The sequence below is a fragment of the Schistocerca serialis genome, chromosome 6, assembly GCF_023864345.2.
Source record: "Schistocerca serialis cubense isolate TAMUIC-IGC-003099 chromosome 6, iqSchSeri2.2, whole genome shotgun sequence".
In the NCBI taxonomy this organism is placed as follows: domain Eukaryota; kingdom Metazoa; phylum Arthropoda; class Insecta; order Orthoptera; family Acrididae; genus Schistocerca; species Schistocerca serialis.
Window position 1 is genome coordinate 426785855 of NC_064643.1, and position 18315 is coordinate 426804169.

The 18315-nt window shown below is 37.6% G+C and overlaps 1 long non-coding RNA gene across 5 annotated transcripts in view; it reads right to left on the reverse strand.

The window, feature by feature from the left end:
* Positions 1–18315, reverse strand: part of LOC126483696 (uncharacterized) — a 114365-nt gene that overhangs the window by 73105 nt on the left and 22945 nt on the right. For all 5 annotated transcript variants that reach the window (XR_007587759.1, XR_007587762.1, XR_007587760.1 and 2 more), the window contains one exon: positions 3059–3231. This is a non-coding gene — a long non-coding RNA (uncharacterized LOC126483696). The remainder of the gene's footprint in view (positions 1–3058; positions 3232–18315) is intronic.

Here is an 18315-nt window from a genome sequence, read left to right on the forward strand (position 1 = left end):
TGTAAAGTGTAGGAAAAAGAGAGCGGAGGAGTGGACTAGTTGACGACTAGTTAACATAAGACACACCCAAGAATGTTCGCGAGTTGACTTGCTGCAGAAGACAGAAATACATGATGAGTGTGATGGCAGGAGATGTGTCACGTATACAGGATATTCGAATGACAAGTAGTTAATTTGGTGAGCAGGTTGGTTTAGTCTATGTCACGTCAACTGACGTGAAAGTCACAGAGGACACATATTCCTATCACCCGTGAAAGCGTCTGCTGGAAGGTGCATTATTGCGCACTGGCTTGCTATGAAAAACGCGTTGCATATTGCGTATTCAGGAGGCTTAATGTGAGGTCAATGCAAATCTCAATATGCTGTCGCACGACTGCATAAGCAGTATAACACACATTGCATTCCGGCCGAACTGAGGCTGAGTGATCATGGGTTCTCAAGCAGCTGTTCCCAACCATATTTTCCACCACCAAAAACCATTGTCGGACAGCCCCCACCATCCCAAAATTCGACAGCATAACCACCATCTAGCGTTAAGAAATACCATTGTGTAGAGAAGTCCTCCTGTGTCCTCTCTGAACGCGCTCCACTGACACAGTCAGTGTCAGTGAACTTTTACTGTTTCGTCTCCTTCTCAGTTACTGCGATGTGTTGGGTACGGCCTGTGACAAACTTTTTCTGTTTTTTTTTCATTCACTTAACATTAACCTTGTATCACAACATTTTTAATTTAGAGGTTAATTGTCCTTTGTTTGCTTTGTACATTGTGCAACTGCATGTAAATAAAGTACTCCGTTCTTAGGAACAGAGAGCACCAGTTAACAAGACAGTTGAATTTCAAATACGATTTTATTTCTAATATCCATTTATTTTACAATGCGAAAGCTGTCCATTTTGAAGAGGAGTATGTATTTTTCCACAGAAACAAGTTTACATGGCCAAGAGATCTGAATATTTTATTAATGATTTCGAGTCTGTCTTACTTACAGTGAGCGATCCATCTAAGGGGCCTCTACCTCTTATAATATCTCTATGCGCTCTGTGTACAGTGAAAGCGTGGTATGTTTGATATTAGATCCTGTAAATAATTGTATTTCTTTTGTTTTTATGTCTGGTGTACAGGATATAGTTCATCTTTTCTGATTAGTTACTGTCGTGTAAAGGATATAGATTGTGTTGTTTATCACGTAGGAATTTCAAACATTGCACAAATGTGTGCCGGACTGAGACTCGAACTCTATACCTTACCTATCGCGGCACGTATTCTACCAACTGAGCTACCCAAGCAAGACTCATGACTCGTCCTCTCACCTTCAATTCTGCCAGTACTTCGTCTCTTACCTTCCAAAGTTCACAGAAGCTCTACTGCGAACCTTTCAGAGGGTAAGTAACTCTCGTGGGAGCGCCAGATCCTGCAGCGGCCAACAAGAGCGCCGAGGGCGTATATTCTAGTTTCATGTCCCATGTCCCACTTTAAGAGCGAACATCCTTTGTCTGTCTCGTTCTGGGCAGCAGAAGTTATTGAGATGTCTGTTTTCTGTATATAATGTGAATACATCTGACCAGCCGCTTTCAGTGTAGAGATAAGACTGCAGCAAGGTGCTGGCAGCTGATTGGAAACAGAGTGAAGAAGCTATGTAAAATCGTGTCCTTTCGACGTTGCATTTTGCATTAGGACTTAACGTGGAAAATTTTGCGCTTTTGTTCTGACTTTCGATCTCATCAGAGCACGTTATGATCGTTAGCCATTACTGCAGTAAACATCTGCTGTTTCAAGTTACTTACAAACGGATTCTCTCACTTGTTAGGTTATTTCGCAAAAGTTCTAAAATTTGTTCTTATGTACTTTTGTGCCATGCTGTTCAGAGGGTATGTCAGATAATCTAATCCGATATTTGTCGTGATCCATAACGGCTGATTTAGTGTCTTAGATTTGTACACATATTATACTGCATCATGTATACGGTTTTTATTTATAAATTTATTATTTTACTGCTTTACTTTATTCACAAGGTCTATAGATTGTTCCGTTACTCCATGTTTGGGTCTTTATATTTTATTCAGACAAAACGTGCTCCATCCACTTATACGGAAAATTCATCAGAGGCGATCTGCATAAGCTTACAGCACTTGCGTTTATCATTCATAAGAACTTTGTGCAATTAACGGAAGGCATCACTCATACACTTTCCACGTTAAGGGCGGTAGAGACTGTGTCATTGAAAATTACTGCTTTTACTACAGAACGTTTGTAATTTCAGGTTACCAGGTAACAGATGACAAACACATTACTCTTGCACAAATTGGTCCTACAAGACCGTATTTTAAAACACTTTTAGCCAGTATAGTGCAAAGTTTCCCGTCAGTGTTCCAAGTGAATACTCAACTGGTTACTTTAGAGTAACCACCCTATTCGTAGCGCTTTGCCTATGTTTCAGCAGTATCATCACCAAAACTGTACCCCTGAAGTCAGATTGCGTAATTACAGGGCCGTATTCAGTGTCTGGGGCTATTTTTCAAGGCAGAAAGCGGAGTCACAGCCTTGCACCAACACTTATGTACAGCTTCAGAAGTCACAATCTTAGATACTTTTGCTTCCTGTTATCTAAATATGACACTTTAATTTACACAACTCTAGTTAGAGAAACCTACTTGCGCATGCTGAAGGTGTATTAAGGAAAAGTGTGCACGTAACAGATACACTTATATCACTATCATAATTTCATTCTTGGAGTGTTTTAATGGTAAGATCTAAATATTAGCAGCACCAAAACATTAGGTATCGCATTGAAGAAAGTAGGAATAACGACCACAGTCTCGCTACAGAAAAATTGCCCATAATCCTTATTGAACTTAAAAATGTATCACGGGCTACATAAAAGAAGAAAACCAAAAGATGAAAATAACATATTAGACGCAATGAGACAGTAAATATCTACACCAAAGTAAATACATAGCTAAATATCGGACTTCTTCGAGTTATGAACTATTTATCAACTGAGACACTACACGAGACAGTGTAAAATGCAGATTAGTAAAACAAATTATGTATACCAACCTGCTCATGTTGTGGACACATTGCATCCTTGCTAACGCTACAGACAAAGAAGCCAGAGCCAGATCAGGGAATATTACTGGGAGACTATTTTTTGCACCAGTCAGAGAATGATGCTCCCCCTTTAGGCAGTTTTTCACACTTCTTAATGCAAGGCGTCGACTGTTTCGTCATTTCTGCACCATAAAAACAACACATAAATTATGAAATTATAGAAGGGGTAACAAAGATTTGAGAATTCACAGATTACGTTATCACCTTAAATAAAAATAATAAAGAACAACACTACACTGAATTTGAAAACTTTTGGAGCGATATTTTTAATGTCAGTTGATATTTAAAGTATTTTTTACTCTGATGTCAAATCCTATATTGAGACTTCTTTATCACGTCAGATTTTTTATCAAATCGCAGCTAACTTTTAATTGAAATCACATTTCTCTTTTTCTAAAAGAGAATCTTAACTGCTTTGAAACCAAATTATTCATTTTGGAACTTTATATAGAAACACTTTAAAATAGACAAAGGTATAGTTCACTTCTAAATGCTAATAGATATTAAAAAAACACAACAAATGTACGAAAATTTAATTTCCCTTCGCTGATTTCGCTGCATCAAGTTCCTTTTGACATGAGGGAAACTTCTTTTCCTTCATTGTCTCACTCCACCAGTGGCGTCTTTGAGAAAAAAAATGGGAGCCGCTCTCAAGAAGCCGAGTGGAAGGCATAGTATGATTTGATTGCTGGCTCCTGCAAGTTTTTGGCTATTCGTTGCCTCTGGCCAAAATGTTTTAATTGAATTCTAGTCACGAATTTTCTCTAAGCTTATGTGTGCCTTCCTCGGCAGTCTGTTTATGATTCACTACTAGTTGGATATCTCCATTGATTTGGTTCCTGGACTACATTGGAAATTGAGCCGCCTTAGCTCTCGGTGTGAACTGAATCTTGACGTCAGTGGGTATTGCGAACTCTTGTTACCGCACTGTAGCTTCCGAGACAATAACAAAATTCTGAGAAGTTCTGAAGGAAATAATTCTCTCCTACATACTACTAATCCTTTTTTTTCACGTTTTGCGACACAGTCGAGGCAAAAGTGATCCCCGTGATAGAGGTATTATTTACACATCTTATTGCGGTTTGGATTAAGACACTTTTTTAATATATTAGATAATTCGTTTCTGTCAATAACAACCGCCTTCGACCTATAAAATATGTGAGACTCCCTCAAACGTAAGAAAAGTAACTAATTGTGCATTTTTTCGATAGTAGTCAAAATAAATATTAATAAATTTATCTTACTATGAGACAAGACGGTGGATGCCTTCAAGCAAAAATATTTGCAGCTGCCTGTGGAATCATGACAGTACCCAGACGTGTATCTCTTCATACGAAGCAATTTGGCCATCATGAATGTCGTTCTTGAGGTCTCCAAAAATATAGAAATCATCTGGGGAGAGATCGGAACTGTGTGGAGAATGTGAATGGGCTTCCAACCTAAACCTTCTGCAATTCAGTCGAAACAATCTTGGCATCATGTGAGGAATAAATCAACAAAGCTACATGGTCCTTTGCTTCAGAAGCCGAATATATGAAAAAAGTGAGCAACTGCGTGATAGTAACTTCGATTCATCCTAAGTTGAAGTTGTCCGTACACCCCTGGACATTCCTACGCTATTAATTACCGACCCTTCTCTTATTTTAATGGTCTTTGTTTTGTATTTCTGAGCACTGCAGAGAGATGATTAGCGCTGAACTTAGAGATCACTGTCAAGACGATCATCACGGCCCCATGTTGCTTGAAACAGCTCCGCAGTGTGCAGGAAAGAGTCTCACCGGAGATGTCAAGCATGACAGAAGAGTCGATTTATAAAAATAGAAGTAGGCACTGGGGCCTCGCACAAATGACTTAGTTATCAAGTAATAATAGGGGCGTTTCAAAGAAACGCTACCATGAGTAAGATGAACTAAATTACTGTGTATCAAAGCAGATTAATCCTCTTGTTATTTCGGTCCTGGAGCAGTAAAGTAAGCTGACATCCCTTCCGCCGAGTCCCGATGTCAACACACCTGCCGAACACAAAGAGCCGGTAACCTCGTCACTTTCTATAGAGCAGCGGGGTAAGTCCCCTTGCCGACGTTCGTAAACACAAGAATAGAGTGACCGGCCATAGAATAATATCTGTTAATGTACCTCACTCTACTTCCTTTTAACGGTTCCTACCGCAACGGTAGTTTTGACGTGTTATGACAACCTCAAAACAGACAAGGTGTTTGGAATGAAATGTCCCCTATATTAGATAACCTCTTCAGCACATGAAAGAAAGTGGTATGGTAGCTTTATTCCTCAACAGCATACTTATATGGCTACTCCAATTTTAACCCTCTCTATCGTCGCTGATTTAGGCTACTAATTTATTAAGCAATGAATCAAAATTTTTCTTGTTTTCACTATCTGGAATGTGTTTGGATGTATGGCCAATATTCTCAATAAATATTGCATTGCACAGTACAAAAATCCTTTTTTTCAATCAACACGTAGTTTGTCTTAATTTTAATATTAGCCCCTAAATAAATTTAGTGAAAACTAGTTCTGTCTAGTTTAGTCTTACTAGTTGAAACTAATTGTTACTGATAGCCTTAGTTACAACTACAATTTACTGCTGGTCAAAAGCGAAAGTCAGTTAAAACTAGTTTTTAACTAGGCAAAACTCGTGTTGACGAAGTGGCTCAATGTAAACTAGTAAACTAGTAACTAACTAAAAACGGGTTTTGACTGTAATATATATATATATATATATATATATATATATATATATATATATATATATATATATATATATATATATATATATTTGTGTGTGTGTGTGTGTGTGTGTGTGTGTGTGATAATAGGAAGGTCGATGACGCTTATGAACAACAGGTTGGGTAGTTGGTTGACTTTCGGAAAGGGGACCAAATTGCGAAGTCAGCGGTCCCATCGGATTAGGGAAGGATGGTGAAGGAAGTCGGCCGCTCCTATTCAAAGGAGGCATCCCTGCATTTGCCTGAAGCGATTTATGGAAATCACAGAGAACTTAAATCAAGATGGCCTGACCCAGGTTTGAACCGTCGTCCTCCCGAATGCGAATCTAGTGTGCTAACCACTGCTCCACCTCCCTCGGTGTCCACAGGAATACAGTTTACATGGAGATCTAGATGGGTTGTAATACACTCATACCACAGGCATGAAGTGAAGGTAGGTTTTTCATATGTGAAGGTAATTAGTGAGGAAGCCAATGAAGAAGAGCTGAACAGTTAATGCGACAGAGAAAGTGATGGGGATGTGAGTTACTGGAAGAGTGTTAAAACTGAAATGTGGAAGAATTTCACCTTTGGAGAGGTGTATTACAGGTCAGATATATTAATAAACATGAAAATTCTATAAAAGTGTTATCAGAAAAGGATTTAATCTTTCCTGCGCTCCTTGGCAGCTATTTTAGAAGCATAAAAACTAAAACAAACACTTAATAAACTTGGTGAACGTCTCGGTTGCAAGTATTCAGGTACAAACCGTTTTGAGATATTAATATTTGTGGCACATTTCTCTGTTGTAGTAGAAGAAATTTGGCTGCATTAAAGATTGTACTACTTTATTTATCTTTTATAACGGCATGTTGTCTATAATTTTTTATTTTCATCTACACAAGAGAGAGCTTTTCAGTATGTTATAACTGGCTTTCTGTACAATCCACCTGTTTGTCCCACGTTATCGTGTTTACTAATCTATGAAGATGTACTAGAGTATGAGTGCCTTTATGAGCAGGAATGGAAGTGCGCCATATAAATTTTCAATCAGTAAGTGTCACTTTGATATAACGATGATTATGCATTCATAGAATCAAGTTAGAAACGAAACGTTTTGTCGAATATGTCCTGAAAAAGGTTGTGTGATCTGCCAGAGATGTAACAAGTAATGTTACCAATACTGGTCCTTTGATACAACTGCATGTCACAGGATGTAAGCAACAGTTACATGAGTGTAACACAGATGTAATGTTTCAGAGAAATGGATTGGCCTGAGATCTTTAACTTAGGAAAAGTTGGCAGTATACGTACTACAACAATTTCTTCGTTCCACTGATGGCCTGTTTCTCATGCTTCCGTTGAACTAACACAGTGACTAATAGAGAGATGATATCTGTTCCAGCTTTTGAGAGTGTAACAGACTGGTGTCAGTCATATGAAACACCTTGTTGAAATAAAACTTTGTTAACCTGCAAGCATCTCCATATAGCCTTTCCCATATATTCATTTATTTTCGTTTGTACCCTTCAGGTTACCTTGTATGGAAGGACGACTGAAAATGATCATCTTAAATGAATAAATTACGTCCAGATATGAAGAAAAAATATGTAAATAGTGGATCATAGAAGATAGGTCTTAGAAAACCCGATGTAGGCACTCCAAAAATAATAAAGTTTAACGTTTGTGTATAGACAAAACCAACCAAGTGCGCTAGCAAACTGTCAGTAACAAGTTGAATCCGAATACAAGTAGAGTGACATTAATTTTGATTTTTCGTAGTCATAAGCGTTAAGATCCTCCTGACAACTTAGCAGCAGAAAAGCTTTCCTTCACTGAAAGCTAGTATTTTAACAAACAATGAGCTCATACCTGAAGACATGTTGAACCAAAGAAAAATGAGCTAACGGAGTAAGGCTCTCCAAGTTTAGCTTAAAATGCATCTATTACTTTTATTCTCTGAAAAAGCGTTAAACAAGACCATGTTATGCAGTCTGAAGTACTCCGTTCTAAAATAATTATCAGTAACTGCAGTAACAGACTTTAATCATACCAAGCTATTCATGGGACATAGTTCTTAAAAGAAACAGGTAATCTACCAATTATTAAGTTTTAAAGTTACGCTGTTGTTAACATCTTACTTACAAAAAATGACTATACAGATCTCTATATAAAATATAATTTACAAAATTAAATCCAAATCAATAGGTATTGTAAACATAACTGTACAATGTGCGTGCCACTAAATCTCAGAAACGAGCCCCTATACGATAAAGGGAGTTATATGGTGTGGTAGCCCTCTGTCCTCCATCAAGATTCCCGTTTATACCTGTACAATGTGATTTTCAAGCAAAAAGGGCTGGGATAGAAATTTTTAAAACATTCCAGAATATTCTAGACTATTCGAGAGCACTGTAGAATATTATAGAGTATTCGAGAGCATTATAGAATATTACAGAGTATTAGAAAGCATTCCAAAACATTCCAGAATGTTCCCGAATTTTCCACAATGATCCTGGAAGTACTGAAATGTTGTGGAATAGTGTGGAACATTTGAGAAGATTCCAGAATGTTTGCACAGAGCCTGGAACATCCCAGACTATTGTGAAAAATTCCAGACCACCCTCGATTTTTTTTATATTCTGGTTCACTGCGGGCCATCGGAAACCTTTCTGGTATGTTCCGGAACTCGAGACTGGTGGGGCTACCCATTGGTGAGATATATAAAGGAAGACCCATCATGGGTTCCAACGTAAGTTACTTATCAGTAGTGAAGGGAGGAATTGAAAAAGTGGTACAGTGTGTGAATAGAACCAAACATTGAAGTATGAGCTGTGAAAGTGACAGAGTGACTGAATATAAATCGAAAATAAAGTGTGAGAAGTGCGTAAAATGAACTTAATGTATTTGTTAGTAGAAAGTTGATTTGATTTACATTTTAGACGATGCCCAAAAGTAAAGGAGGAGTAATCGCAATCCATACATAATGTATTTGTATGTGTATTTTCCACATCTCGTCCCAACCGGACTGAATTCAACAAAATTTGGTACACATATACTTTAATGTAAGGCAACAGTCACTGCGGGGGTAGCTACCACCTACCTGTGAAAGGCGAGGGAGGTAGGATGAAAAAGAAGTGTAACTCGTGACGCGTGAATTCCCTGACTTTATTCATATAGTATCTGAGAATGAGAGCACTTAGCGGCTTGAGAAATTTTAAACCTTCACATTTTTTTTTTTCGCTGACAGTCCCTATAAATAATGAAAGGGAAAATGTTCATCATGTACTACTTTTTCGCTGTTCAAGCAGTAAAAGTACCGCATGAGGCATGGCAACATAATTTATTAACTTTTTACTACTAATTGAATGGACGACACAGTTCATAGTACGCAAGTATACTGATGAATCGATGTGCAAAATTATATCGTTGTAATATACAGAGTTCGGGAGATATGATGTGATAAACAATGAAATCCGTGAAAAAATGCCACATCATGCATTACGTTTAATTTTATTACATTTTTGTTACTAACTTTTTGGCAAAGATTTTTGCAGACAGTGTCGACATATGCTGCTGTATGCATCCTTGTATGACTCATAGTTCAGGAGATATAACGTCGTACACAGTGAGAAGTGTGAATCACTGTTACATTGTGAACGTCGCTTAAAATTATTACTTTGTTGCTACTAATTCCATTGGCAGCATACTTTTCAGATAGTATCCACACATCCCATAGAATGTCCCTACAAAATTATATCATTGCACAACACATAGTTCGAGAGATACGACATTATAAACATTGCGGAAAATGACAGAAGCTATGTGGTATGGACGTGGATACACAGCTGTAAATAAATAAGTAGGCAACGTTGCGTTTCTCCGCTGGTATTGCTATGTAACAGACAAAGCGTCCACTATCGTTCTTCACATATTTATTGAAATAATCTAACAATCATATATTGCAATTATACACTGCAAATCACTAGATTTTCTCAATGCAATATGCAACAAGAAAAGTCCACGGGATTAGTAAAGTGCATTTAAATATTATAAAACATCAGAGTTATACTGAGGGAAACAATGAAAAGAGAAATTAGAAAAATTTGAAGCTCCTTCAATGAATAAGCATCTAATGATGTAAAAACTACCATGATCATGTTATTAAGGAAAGAAGCAGTGCCTCATCTTGAAAGATTTGAAGATAATTTTGCGGAAAAGTAGCCAGCAGAAATGTAATCGGAATCAGTTATCAATCGGAGTGAACACAAATTGAGAGAAATATAACTTAAAAAATACAGTACAAATAAAACAGTTATGGTTACGTGTGCACCTAGAAATGGGTGTTTCACTGTCACCATTTCCAAGTGATACTCTGAGAAGTTCTGGCGGCTGACAAGATTTATTTCCAGCTCGTTTTTTTTCAGTTATTTAATATTTTGATTTGCAATACTAGGCGATGAATGTGAGTTATATACTATAATTAGTGTTACACAAAGTGTAGTCCGGCCGGTGTGCCCGAACGGTTCTAGGCGCTTCAGTCTGGAACCGCCCGACCGCTATGGTCGCAGGTTCTAATCCTGTCTCGGACATGGATGTGTGTAATATCCTTAGGTTAGTTAGGTTTAAGTAGTTCTAAGTTCTAGGGGACTGATGACCCCAGACATTAGGTCCCATAGTGCTCAGAGCCATCTGAACCATTTGAACAGAGTGCAGTGATATCATCAACACGTTTTCAACACTAGAGTCAGCTGTTGCCTTCTAGATGCACTGCTCCATGTTAGGAGCAATTTTATAGCAGCCTTGACGACGGCAGCAGGCACTTTGGAGACTAGTTGAGGATCTGTAGGATACATCTGTGTGTTATCGTGGTATCGTACAGTACATCATTATATTCCTTCCGCTATAAACATTATGGTTTAGAATATGAATCAATGTCAACGTACATTTTTGTGGTTCTAGTTAAAATAACTGTTTGTTTAGCAACACAAAAGAAAACTATATCTGAAGCACTTATATTTTACACAGACATGTTGCAGTGGGAAAGATTTACATAAATATGACTATTTATTCCATTGTGCATCAGCACTACAGAGTTCACATTTCAGTGCGTCAAGTTAGCGTAACATGCCACTCCTGCCTCATCGATGATGCTGTGGTATATATCTTAAAAGTGCGTTGCACAAGGCGAATGTGTAGCTCATGGGATTGACTGACGCACTTTGGAGATTCTATTACCGGAGCTAGTTTTGTACTTGAATTTGCGGTTGTTGACCTTGGATGCATATTCTTTAGCAGGATGGCTGTCTCAGGTCTGCAACTGCAGGGATCTTCTGGCTATGGGGCGTTTCATTAACAAAGTCTTCTTCAGAGCGTAAATGTACCAGATGTGGTCCATCTTTGGTACCTTGGAAAGGTTTCGCCATTGCATGATGCTTTATGGACTGATATGAAGAGGTGATGAGTTCAGGATAGATCAAGGCAGATGTTACTGCATGGCGTAGAACATTTATTGATGTAACTGACGTCATTCATGTGCCGCTCTGTCTTAAAAATGAAAGTTAAAATATCTCACGCCACTGGCGTTCCATGAAAGAAATCAGTTGGAAGTCTAGTCGTCATGCAGTAAGTAAGTCATTTATGCAGTGATGGTATTGTATTTAGTAATTACATAAGCATGAAGGACGATTAAAATTGTTGGAAATTCTGGAACAAGTCATTCGATAGTCGAGCAGTTAATGCTGTCTTGATTTAAAGATGCTACCATTCGACTTTACCTTTCGATGCCATATTATATCCAGTGGATTTGATATGGTGTGTACCTATGGCCTTCCTGAGGTGTTCTAACAACTGAAAATCAAAGTGCCGTCCTCCCTCGGTGGTGACTCGAAAATCGGCAGTCCACAATATTAGAAGAGTGCTGACAACACTTCCTGCAGAGATGTCCTTCAGAGGTACTGCCTCTGTCCAGCGAGTAAACGTATCGATCATTAATTAAATATAGGAGAAGCTCTGAGAAGAAGGAAAAGGTCCCACTCAATGGTTTTACGTATTAAAATTTTTGCTTTCAGGCGGTCCTTGTAACAAGCTGATTATCCTTCCTATTGGTATTCCTGCACAAATTAATCAAAGCAGTATGTAGTAATTGTCTCACATGGAACATATCCAGTCAGTAAAAAAGACATATTTCTGATACTGTTTTACAACGATTAAAGTCTTTGATTATTGCCACTTTCTCTTCAAGTCGTGAAATTATTTGATGTGACACACGAAAACCCAAGAATATCTCTCTCCAAAATGCTCTTCTCACGTTAATGTTAAAGTGAACTTGTCCAGCAAATGAAGAGCATATTGTTGCGATGTGTGTACTTCGTCGGATGCTAAAGGCACGAGAATGTCATCTTAAAACGAATAAAAAGGCAATTCATTCGGAACGCCATTAACAAATCTGTGGAATATTTGTGTTGTTCCAGGGACCAAATGATTATTCAAAAATTCGACAAGTCCAAGTGGCGTAATTACAGCAATTTTAGGCACCTCTTCTGTCGCGACAGGAATGTGGTGATAACCTCGAATAAGATTTCTTTCAGAAAATATATTTCTGTTGGAGAGATGGCAGCAGAAATCTTGTAAATGAGATAGTGCATTAGCGGTCTGGTGCTGTGAACTCTTTAAAGATCTATAGACATCACAAACACGCCAAGTTTCATCTTTCTTTGGAACGAGGTGGATATGACTGAACCAGCCGCTTTTATAACGACTATGTACTTCAAGATTAATCATCCTGATATTCAAGTTTCACCTGTGCTAATTTTTCTGGTAATGAGGGGTCTCGCTTGTGAATGCACTGGATGTTCTGTTGTTGCGATGGTGTGTTGCACATTAACTTCAGGTAAATCCTAATTAGGTTTCACCATGAGATTGTTAGGATGTATCTTAAGTCAGCAATTTTCAAATTTGCGTGATGCTAAGTATTCAAATTCTTAGATAAGATGTGTTTTTAAGTCTGTGATACAGGGAGCTTATAATGGTTTGGACATGAAATCCGGAAATAGCTGAAGTGTTTCGCTATTCACTGATCCCAAAATATGACATGTCGTCATTTCATTGCTTGTGCGTACGATAAAGAACTGAAATTCCACTTGCAATAATCATTATCTCAATTTTCCGCCAGAAGAATGGTATTTTCACAGCGAAACCCGAGAATTCTACTCTGTTGTCTTTGATGCTGGGTGTGCTACGAATTCGTATGTTTACATTTAAGCCATAACAGTGGAATGCTGTTTCTGATTTATAAGCGCTCAACAGTGTGGTTCTAGGAAAAACAAGTATTTATTTAGTGCCACAAAAGAAAACTACAATAAATGTGCGTGTGTTTTTGCGGTCATGTTGCGGTGGAAACGATAATCAAGAACATAGTTTCTGATTTATAAGGGCTCAGCAGTGTGGTTCTAGGAAAAACAAGTATTTATTAATGCCACAAAAGAAAACTACAATAAATGTGCGTGTGTTTTTGCGGTCATGTTGCGGTGGAAACGATAATCAAGAACATAGTATCAATTACACCATTGTGAATCAATATTTCGAACAGATTTTATATTTCACTACATCAATTGCTGCCACAATATAACTGGTACACTTACAGTATGTCATCTATAATTGTCAAATAACTAAGCATCTAAAGCGAGCGAATTTTTAACAGTTCTTATGACACAACACAAGCCCAGCAAACATATGATTTTTTAATTATTTAAATTTTTGTGTTGATAAGCTTGTCCAGGTTGTAATGAGAACATGTCATTTATTATGAGTAACAATACTAAATAATTCCATCTCTGCCATAATGTGAGTTACTAATAATGCTGTGAGGTATGAAGGCTGGATTCCCCATGGCCAAAGACTGAGGATTACTCCTCCTGCACTTTCAGTCAGTACGTTGAAGAACATTATTACAATATTTGAAATTTATTTACTTCTTGATGTATCCACTTCCATGAGAAGAAAATTAGCTACTTGGGTTGATATTCCCAGTTTGCACGAAATATATTTTCTCAGTTTCATGCTTTAAGACCATAGAGCTACAGTGTGTATCAAACCTTTATTTTGTAGCCAGTTTAATTCTAAAAATTGATAATCTCTGTGTAAAAAGTAGGAAAAGAAATTCAGATATGGACTGAATATGAGACATTACTGTAGCACCTTACTCAAGGACTCATATTACATGTCCTTCATTTGTCCTTCTATGCTTTCAGATGATAAATTTGTGTCACAGAATCTCTGCTTAAGTACTTGTCTATGTAATTGCAGTAGAAATATAAAGCTCTACGAAGGTATCATATGCAAAGGAAACGAAATTGAACATTTATGGAGGTAGAAAACTTAACTGAAGGCAACATTTTGCCCCTGCTGTTAAATTTATTGTACTGCTTACAGCCATTACGCTTCTGTATATCTATATCTATCTTCCAACACAGTATCTATATAAATATCATAAATTAACCCTCGCAATACGAAAGGTTGTGGTGAGGAGGGAAGGAGGAGGGGGGGGGGGGGGGGGCGAGGAACTTGATGCCCACCTCTCGAAAAATTTGTAAACTAGTCAGTTACTTTACATTTTAAAATATAGACAAAAAGGATTTAATTTTTCAAATGAATTCTTCTATCAGATTACATGTATTTTGTACATTTTTCAATTAAACTTAACAAATGTAAGACGCATGAGCAGCTTTCTCTTTCCCCAGTGAATGTTGTATTCAACATTTAGATGTTCAGGTCCTTATTTACACACCAAAACCTCTTTAAAATATATGTCGAGAGCACAAGTCACCAATGAACTAAATCTGCGTTTTTATGAACGTTTTTCTTTCTGGTAGTCATGAAGTCGGTAATACATGTTACTGCAAGTGCATTAATATTGCTAAGTGTGTGCTAAAAGGAATTTTCTGGTTCTGGATCTTACTTATACGTCAGTACCTCTTTCAAAAGTATGTTGTTGGTATGTTAACACAATTCAAGAACATTAAAGCATTTTCTCGTATTTCAATTTTATCCCTCTTTGTAAGTCAGGTTGTGAAAAATGCTTTGGTACTTGCAGGGATCAGTTCTCTGTTAATTTCTCATACCTACTTCATGACTTACACTCCACGATTGTGCTGATGTTTTCCTAGAAAAACATATCCTAATTCATTAATAAATTACAACTCATTTGAGAAATTCTGCTCAGACGGTACTGCTGTTGACATTCTTCATTGTGTTTTAATAGCAGCATTTGCTATATCCAGTAAACCATTCTACACTCATAAAGCAATTATAACGCAATTTTATTTACCAAATATTTAAGCCAAAGCATCAACTCAGTATCTGTTACTCACTGTGAACCCAAAAGAATATCAGATTAGTTAATATAGAGTTGCAAGCACTACTTAGACTACCAAGTGAATTCATCTGTATAAGTGTATTACTGTATCAGTCTGGATTTCAAAAGCCTTTTACTGCCCACATCTAACTGTCCTTTCACACTTCACTGGCAATTTTTGACAAGTTGTAACCTATGTTGCAAGCAACAGGTGTTATTAACTGTTAATAGTAATTCATGGGAAGACAGGAGAATAGGGAGGCCTACAAGACGGCAAAAAGAGATGACAAAAAGTGATGGTAAAAAGAGCAGTGGCAAAAGCAAAAGCTGAGCAATAGAAGAGGGGCATGAAGAGCTGGAAAGAAGAAAGGACGGCAGGAAACTCCTACGGATTGCTAAAGCAAGAGATAACGCGACGAAGGACGCAACATCAATGAGGCAGACAAGGGATGAAGCAGGTGTAGTATTATACGACCTTGAGAAAATCCTGAATAGGTGGTGGGAGAGCTTTGAAAGGCTATTGAATGAGGAAAATGTATTAGAGAAGTACGAGGATGGAGATGTAAATGAATGACTCAAAGTATAAGTAGGGAAGAAGTCGAACACGCTAAGAAGAGAATGAAAAATGAGAAGGCCTTAGGGACAGACCGAATCCCAATAGAAGCATGGAAAAATCGGGGAGAACAGGAACCTGATATTCTCTGGGATCTAATGGAGAAGATCTGGAAAGGAGAAAGAATGACGCATATGTGGAAAAGCAGTATGCTGGTCCCCATATATAAGGGGAAAGGGGAATTACAAAGGGATAAAAACTGATGTCCTACATAATGAAGTTCTGGGAAAGAATAATTGAGAAAAGGTTGCATCTGGAAACTAAGTATGTGAAGAACAGTATGAATTTATGTCGGCAAGAGGAACAACCGGCGCAATATTTGCACTAAAGCAACTGATAGAGAACCACAGAGTAGTACAAGCCAAACAGCATACAGCCTTTATCAATCTTGAGATGGCATATGACAGAGTGCTGAGACAAGAGATATGGAGATGTGTGGGAAGTATATTCCTTTCAGAAAAATTTATCAGGGTAGTAGATGACATGTATGAAAGTGCAATGACACAAGTCAGGAGCAGTGCAGTCGCTACAAAGGCATTTCCAGTGAGTGTAGGACTACATCAGAGATCTGCTCTCAACCCTTACCTCTTTGATCTTGTCATGGATGTACCAGTCAAAGATGTGAGAAAAGAGGCACCTTGGAGCATAGTGTTTACCAATTATGTTGTAATCTGTAAACCCACCCTCAAGGCACTTCAATAAAAGCTTGAACAGTGGAGAAAAGCCCTAGAGGAAAGAGGAATGAGAATTTGCAGGGTAAAAATAGAGTGTACGTGTACAAAGGATGCCAAAGATCTATATATTAAACTGCAAGGAGAACAACTGATGCTGGTCAAGAAATTTAAATATCTTGGCTCTTACATGCAAAGTGATGGAGGACTGGAGGCCGAAACACAACAAAAGATAAATAGTGGATGAATGAACTGGAGGAAACAGAGCAAAGTACTGCGTTATAAGAAGGTTAGCTCCAGAATGAAAGGAAAGCTTTGAAAGTCTGTGGTGAGGCGTGTGATGCTGTATTGCACAGGAACTTGGCCTATTACAAAAGTCCAAGAGAAAAAGATGGACGTGACAGAAACGAGAATGTTAAGGTGGATGAGTGGGGTGACACGAAAGGATAGACTAAGGAATGAGTACGTCAGGGGAACAGTGAAACTGGGGCCCATAGGAAGAAGATACAAGAAAAACAGGCTAAGATCTTATGTACATGTGCAGAGAAAAGGGGAGTACTACGTGGGGAGAACATTTGAAGACCTAGAAATCGAAGGCTCAAGGAGAAGAGGAAGACCGAAACTGAGGTGGAAAGACAAGGTAGCAGGGGACCTACGGGAGAAAGGATGGCTCAGAGAAGAAGCACTGGATAGGCATTTATGAAAGAGAAGGATTCAGTAAAGCAACGCTGACTCCACATGACGTGGGAAAAGGCTGAGATGATGATGATGAGTAGGCTTACTTACATAAAAGTTTCTGAAGATTAATGTGTTGTTCAAATATAAAATATTATTTTGCTCCTTTTCATTCAGAAATTCCATATTGTTGTAGCATACTCTCTGCATTTAGCCTGGATACACTGGTGCTTTAGTAACTATTTCATTACTGCCAGATAAATATAACTTTTTGATGATTTTGCAGAAACTGGTTTTATAGCAGTGGCTTGTCTATCGCTGGAATTACTGTTACTATGTAAATAAAGGACAGTCAGTACAGTACAGGAAAATCAAGTTCACTATCAAGTGTACACTGTCATCTTTGAAAGTTCAGCCACATAAACTAAAGGCTACGATTCTGTATTTCGTATTTATCACTCACTGTTTTGTTTCAGGTTTTTGAAGTTAATCGTATCTTCTCTAAACCTGTTTAACTGACACTTTTTGTCATACTGTAAGTAAACACCTTCAGTGTATGCTAGTACCAACTACATCAAATAACCACTTTCATCTCCTTGTTGCCTAATAGAAAGCATTAGGAGAAAAATGAAAATACATTGCGCAACAAATACAAACAACCTTAAAAGACTTGAACAAATAAAAGTAAAATGGAATATTTTGGGGGAAAGTAACAAAGTTGCATAGAACTAGAGAACTGACACATAGTTAGAAATTAAAGTCAGATCAAACTATAGACATAACAGAATTATTTTCAGCACTAGAAGCTATGTCACTCATTTACATGCATAGTTACTTCTGTTGTGAAACGGTTTTCTATAAAGAAGTAACTAAATTAATTAAAACAATTACTTTCAAGGTAACCGAAAGTTGGTTATAAATAAAAAGGTACCAATCATAAAGTATATATGGTAGATTTATTTTTATATCATTCGAGCTTGGGTCTGCCATATGATAAACACTGTTTGACAGTGTCTTGGAACAGACAGATCTGTCTTCAATGCTGTGTAACCGGAAATACTAGAAATTACACTCATTAATTTTGTAATTCAATTAGCATCAGACATCAAAAATACAGACTACGCATCTGATATTCAAATTTTTCAGTACAACCAAATAATGAAAAT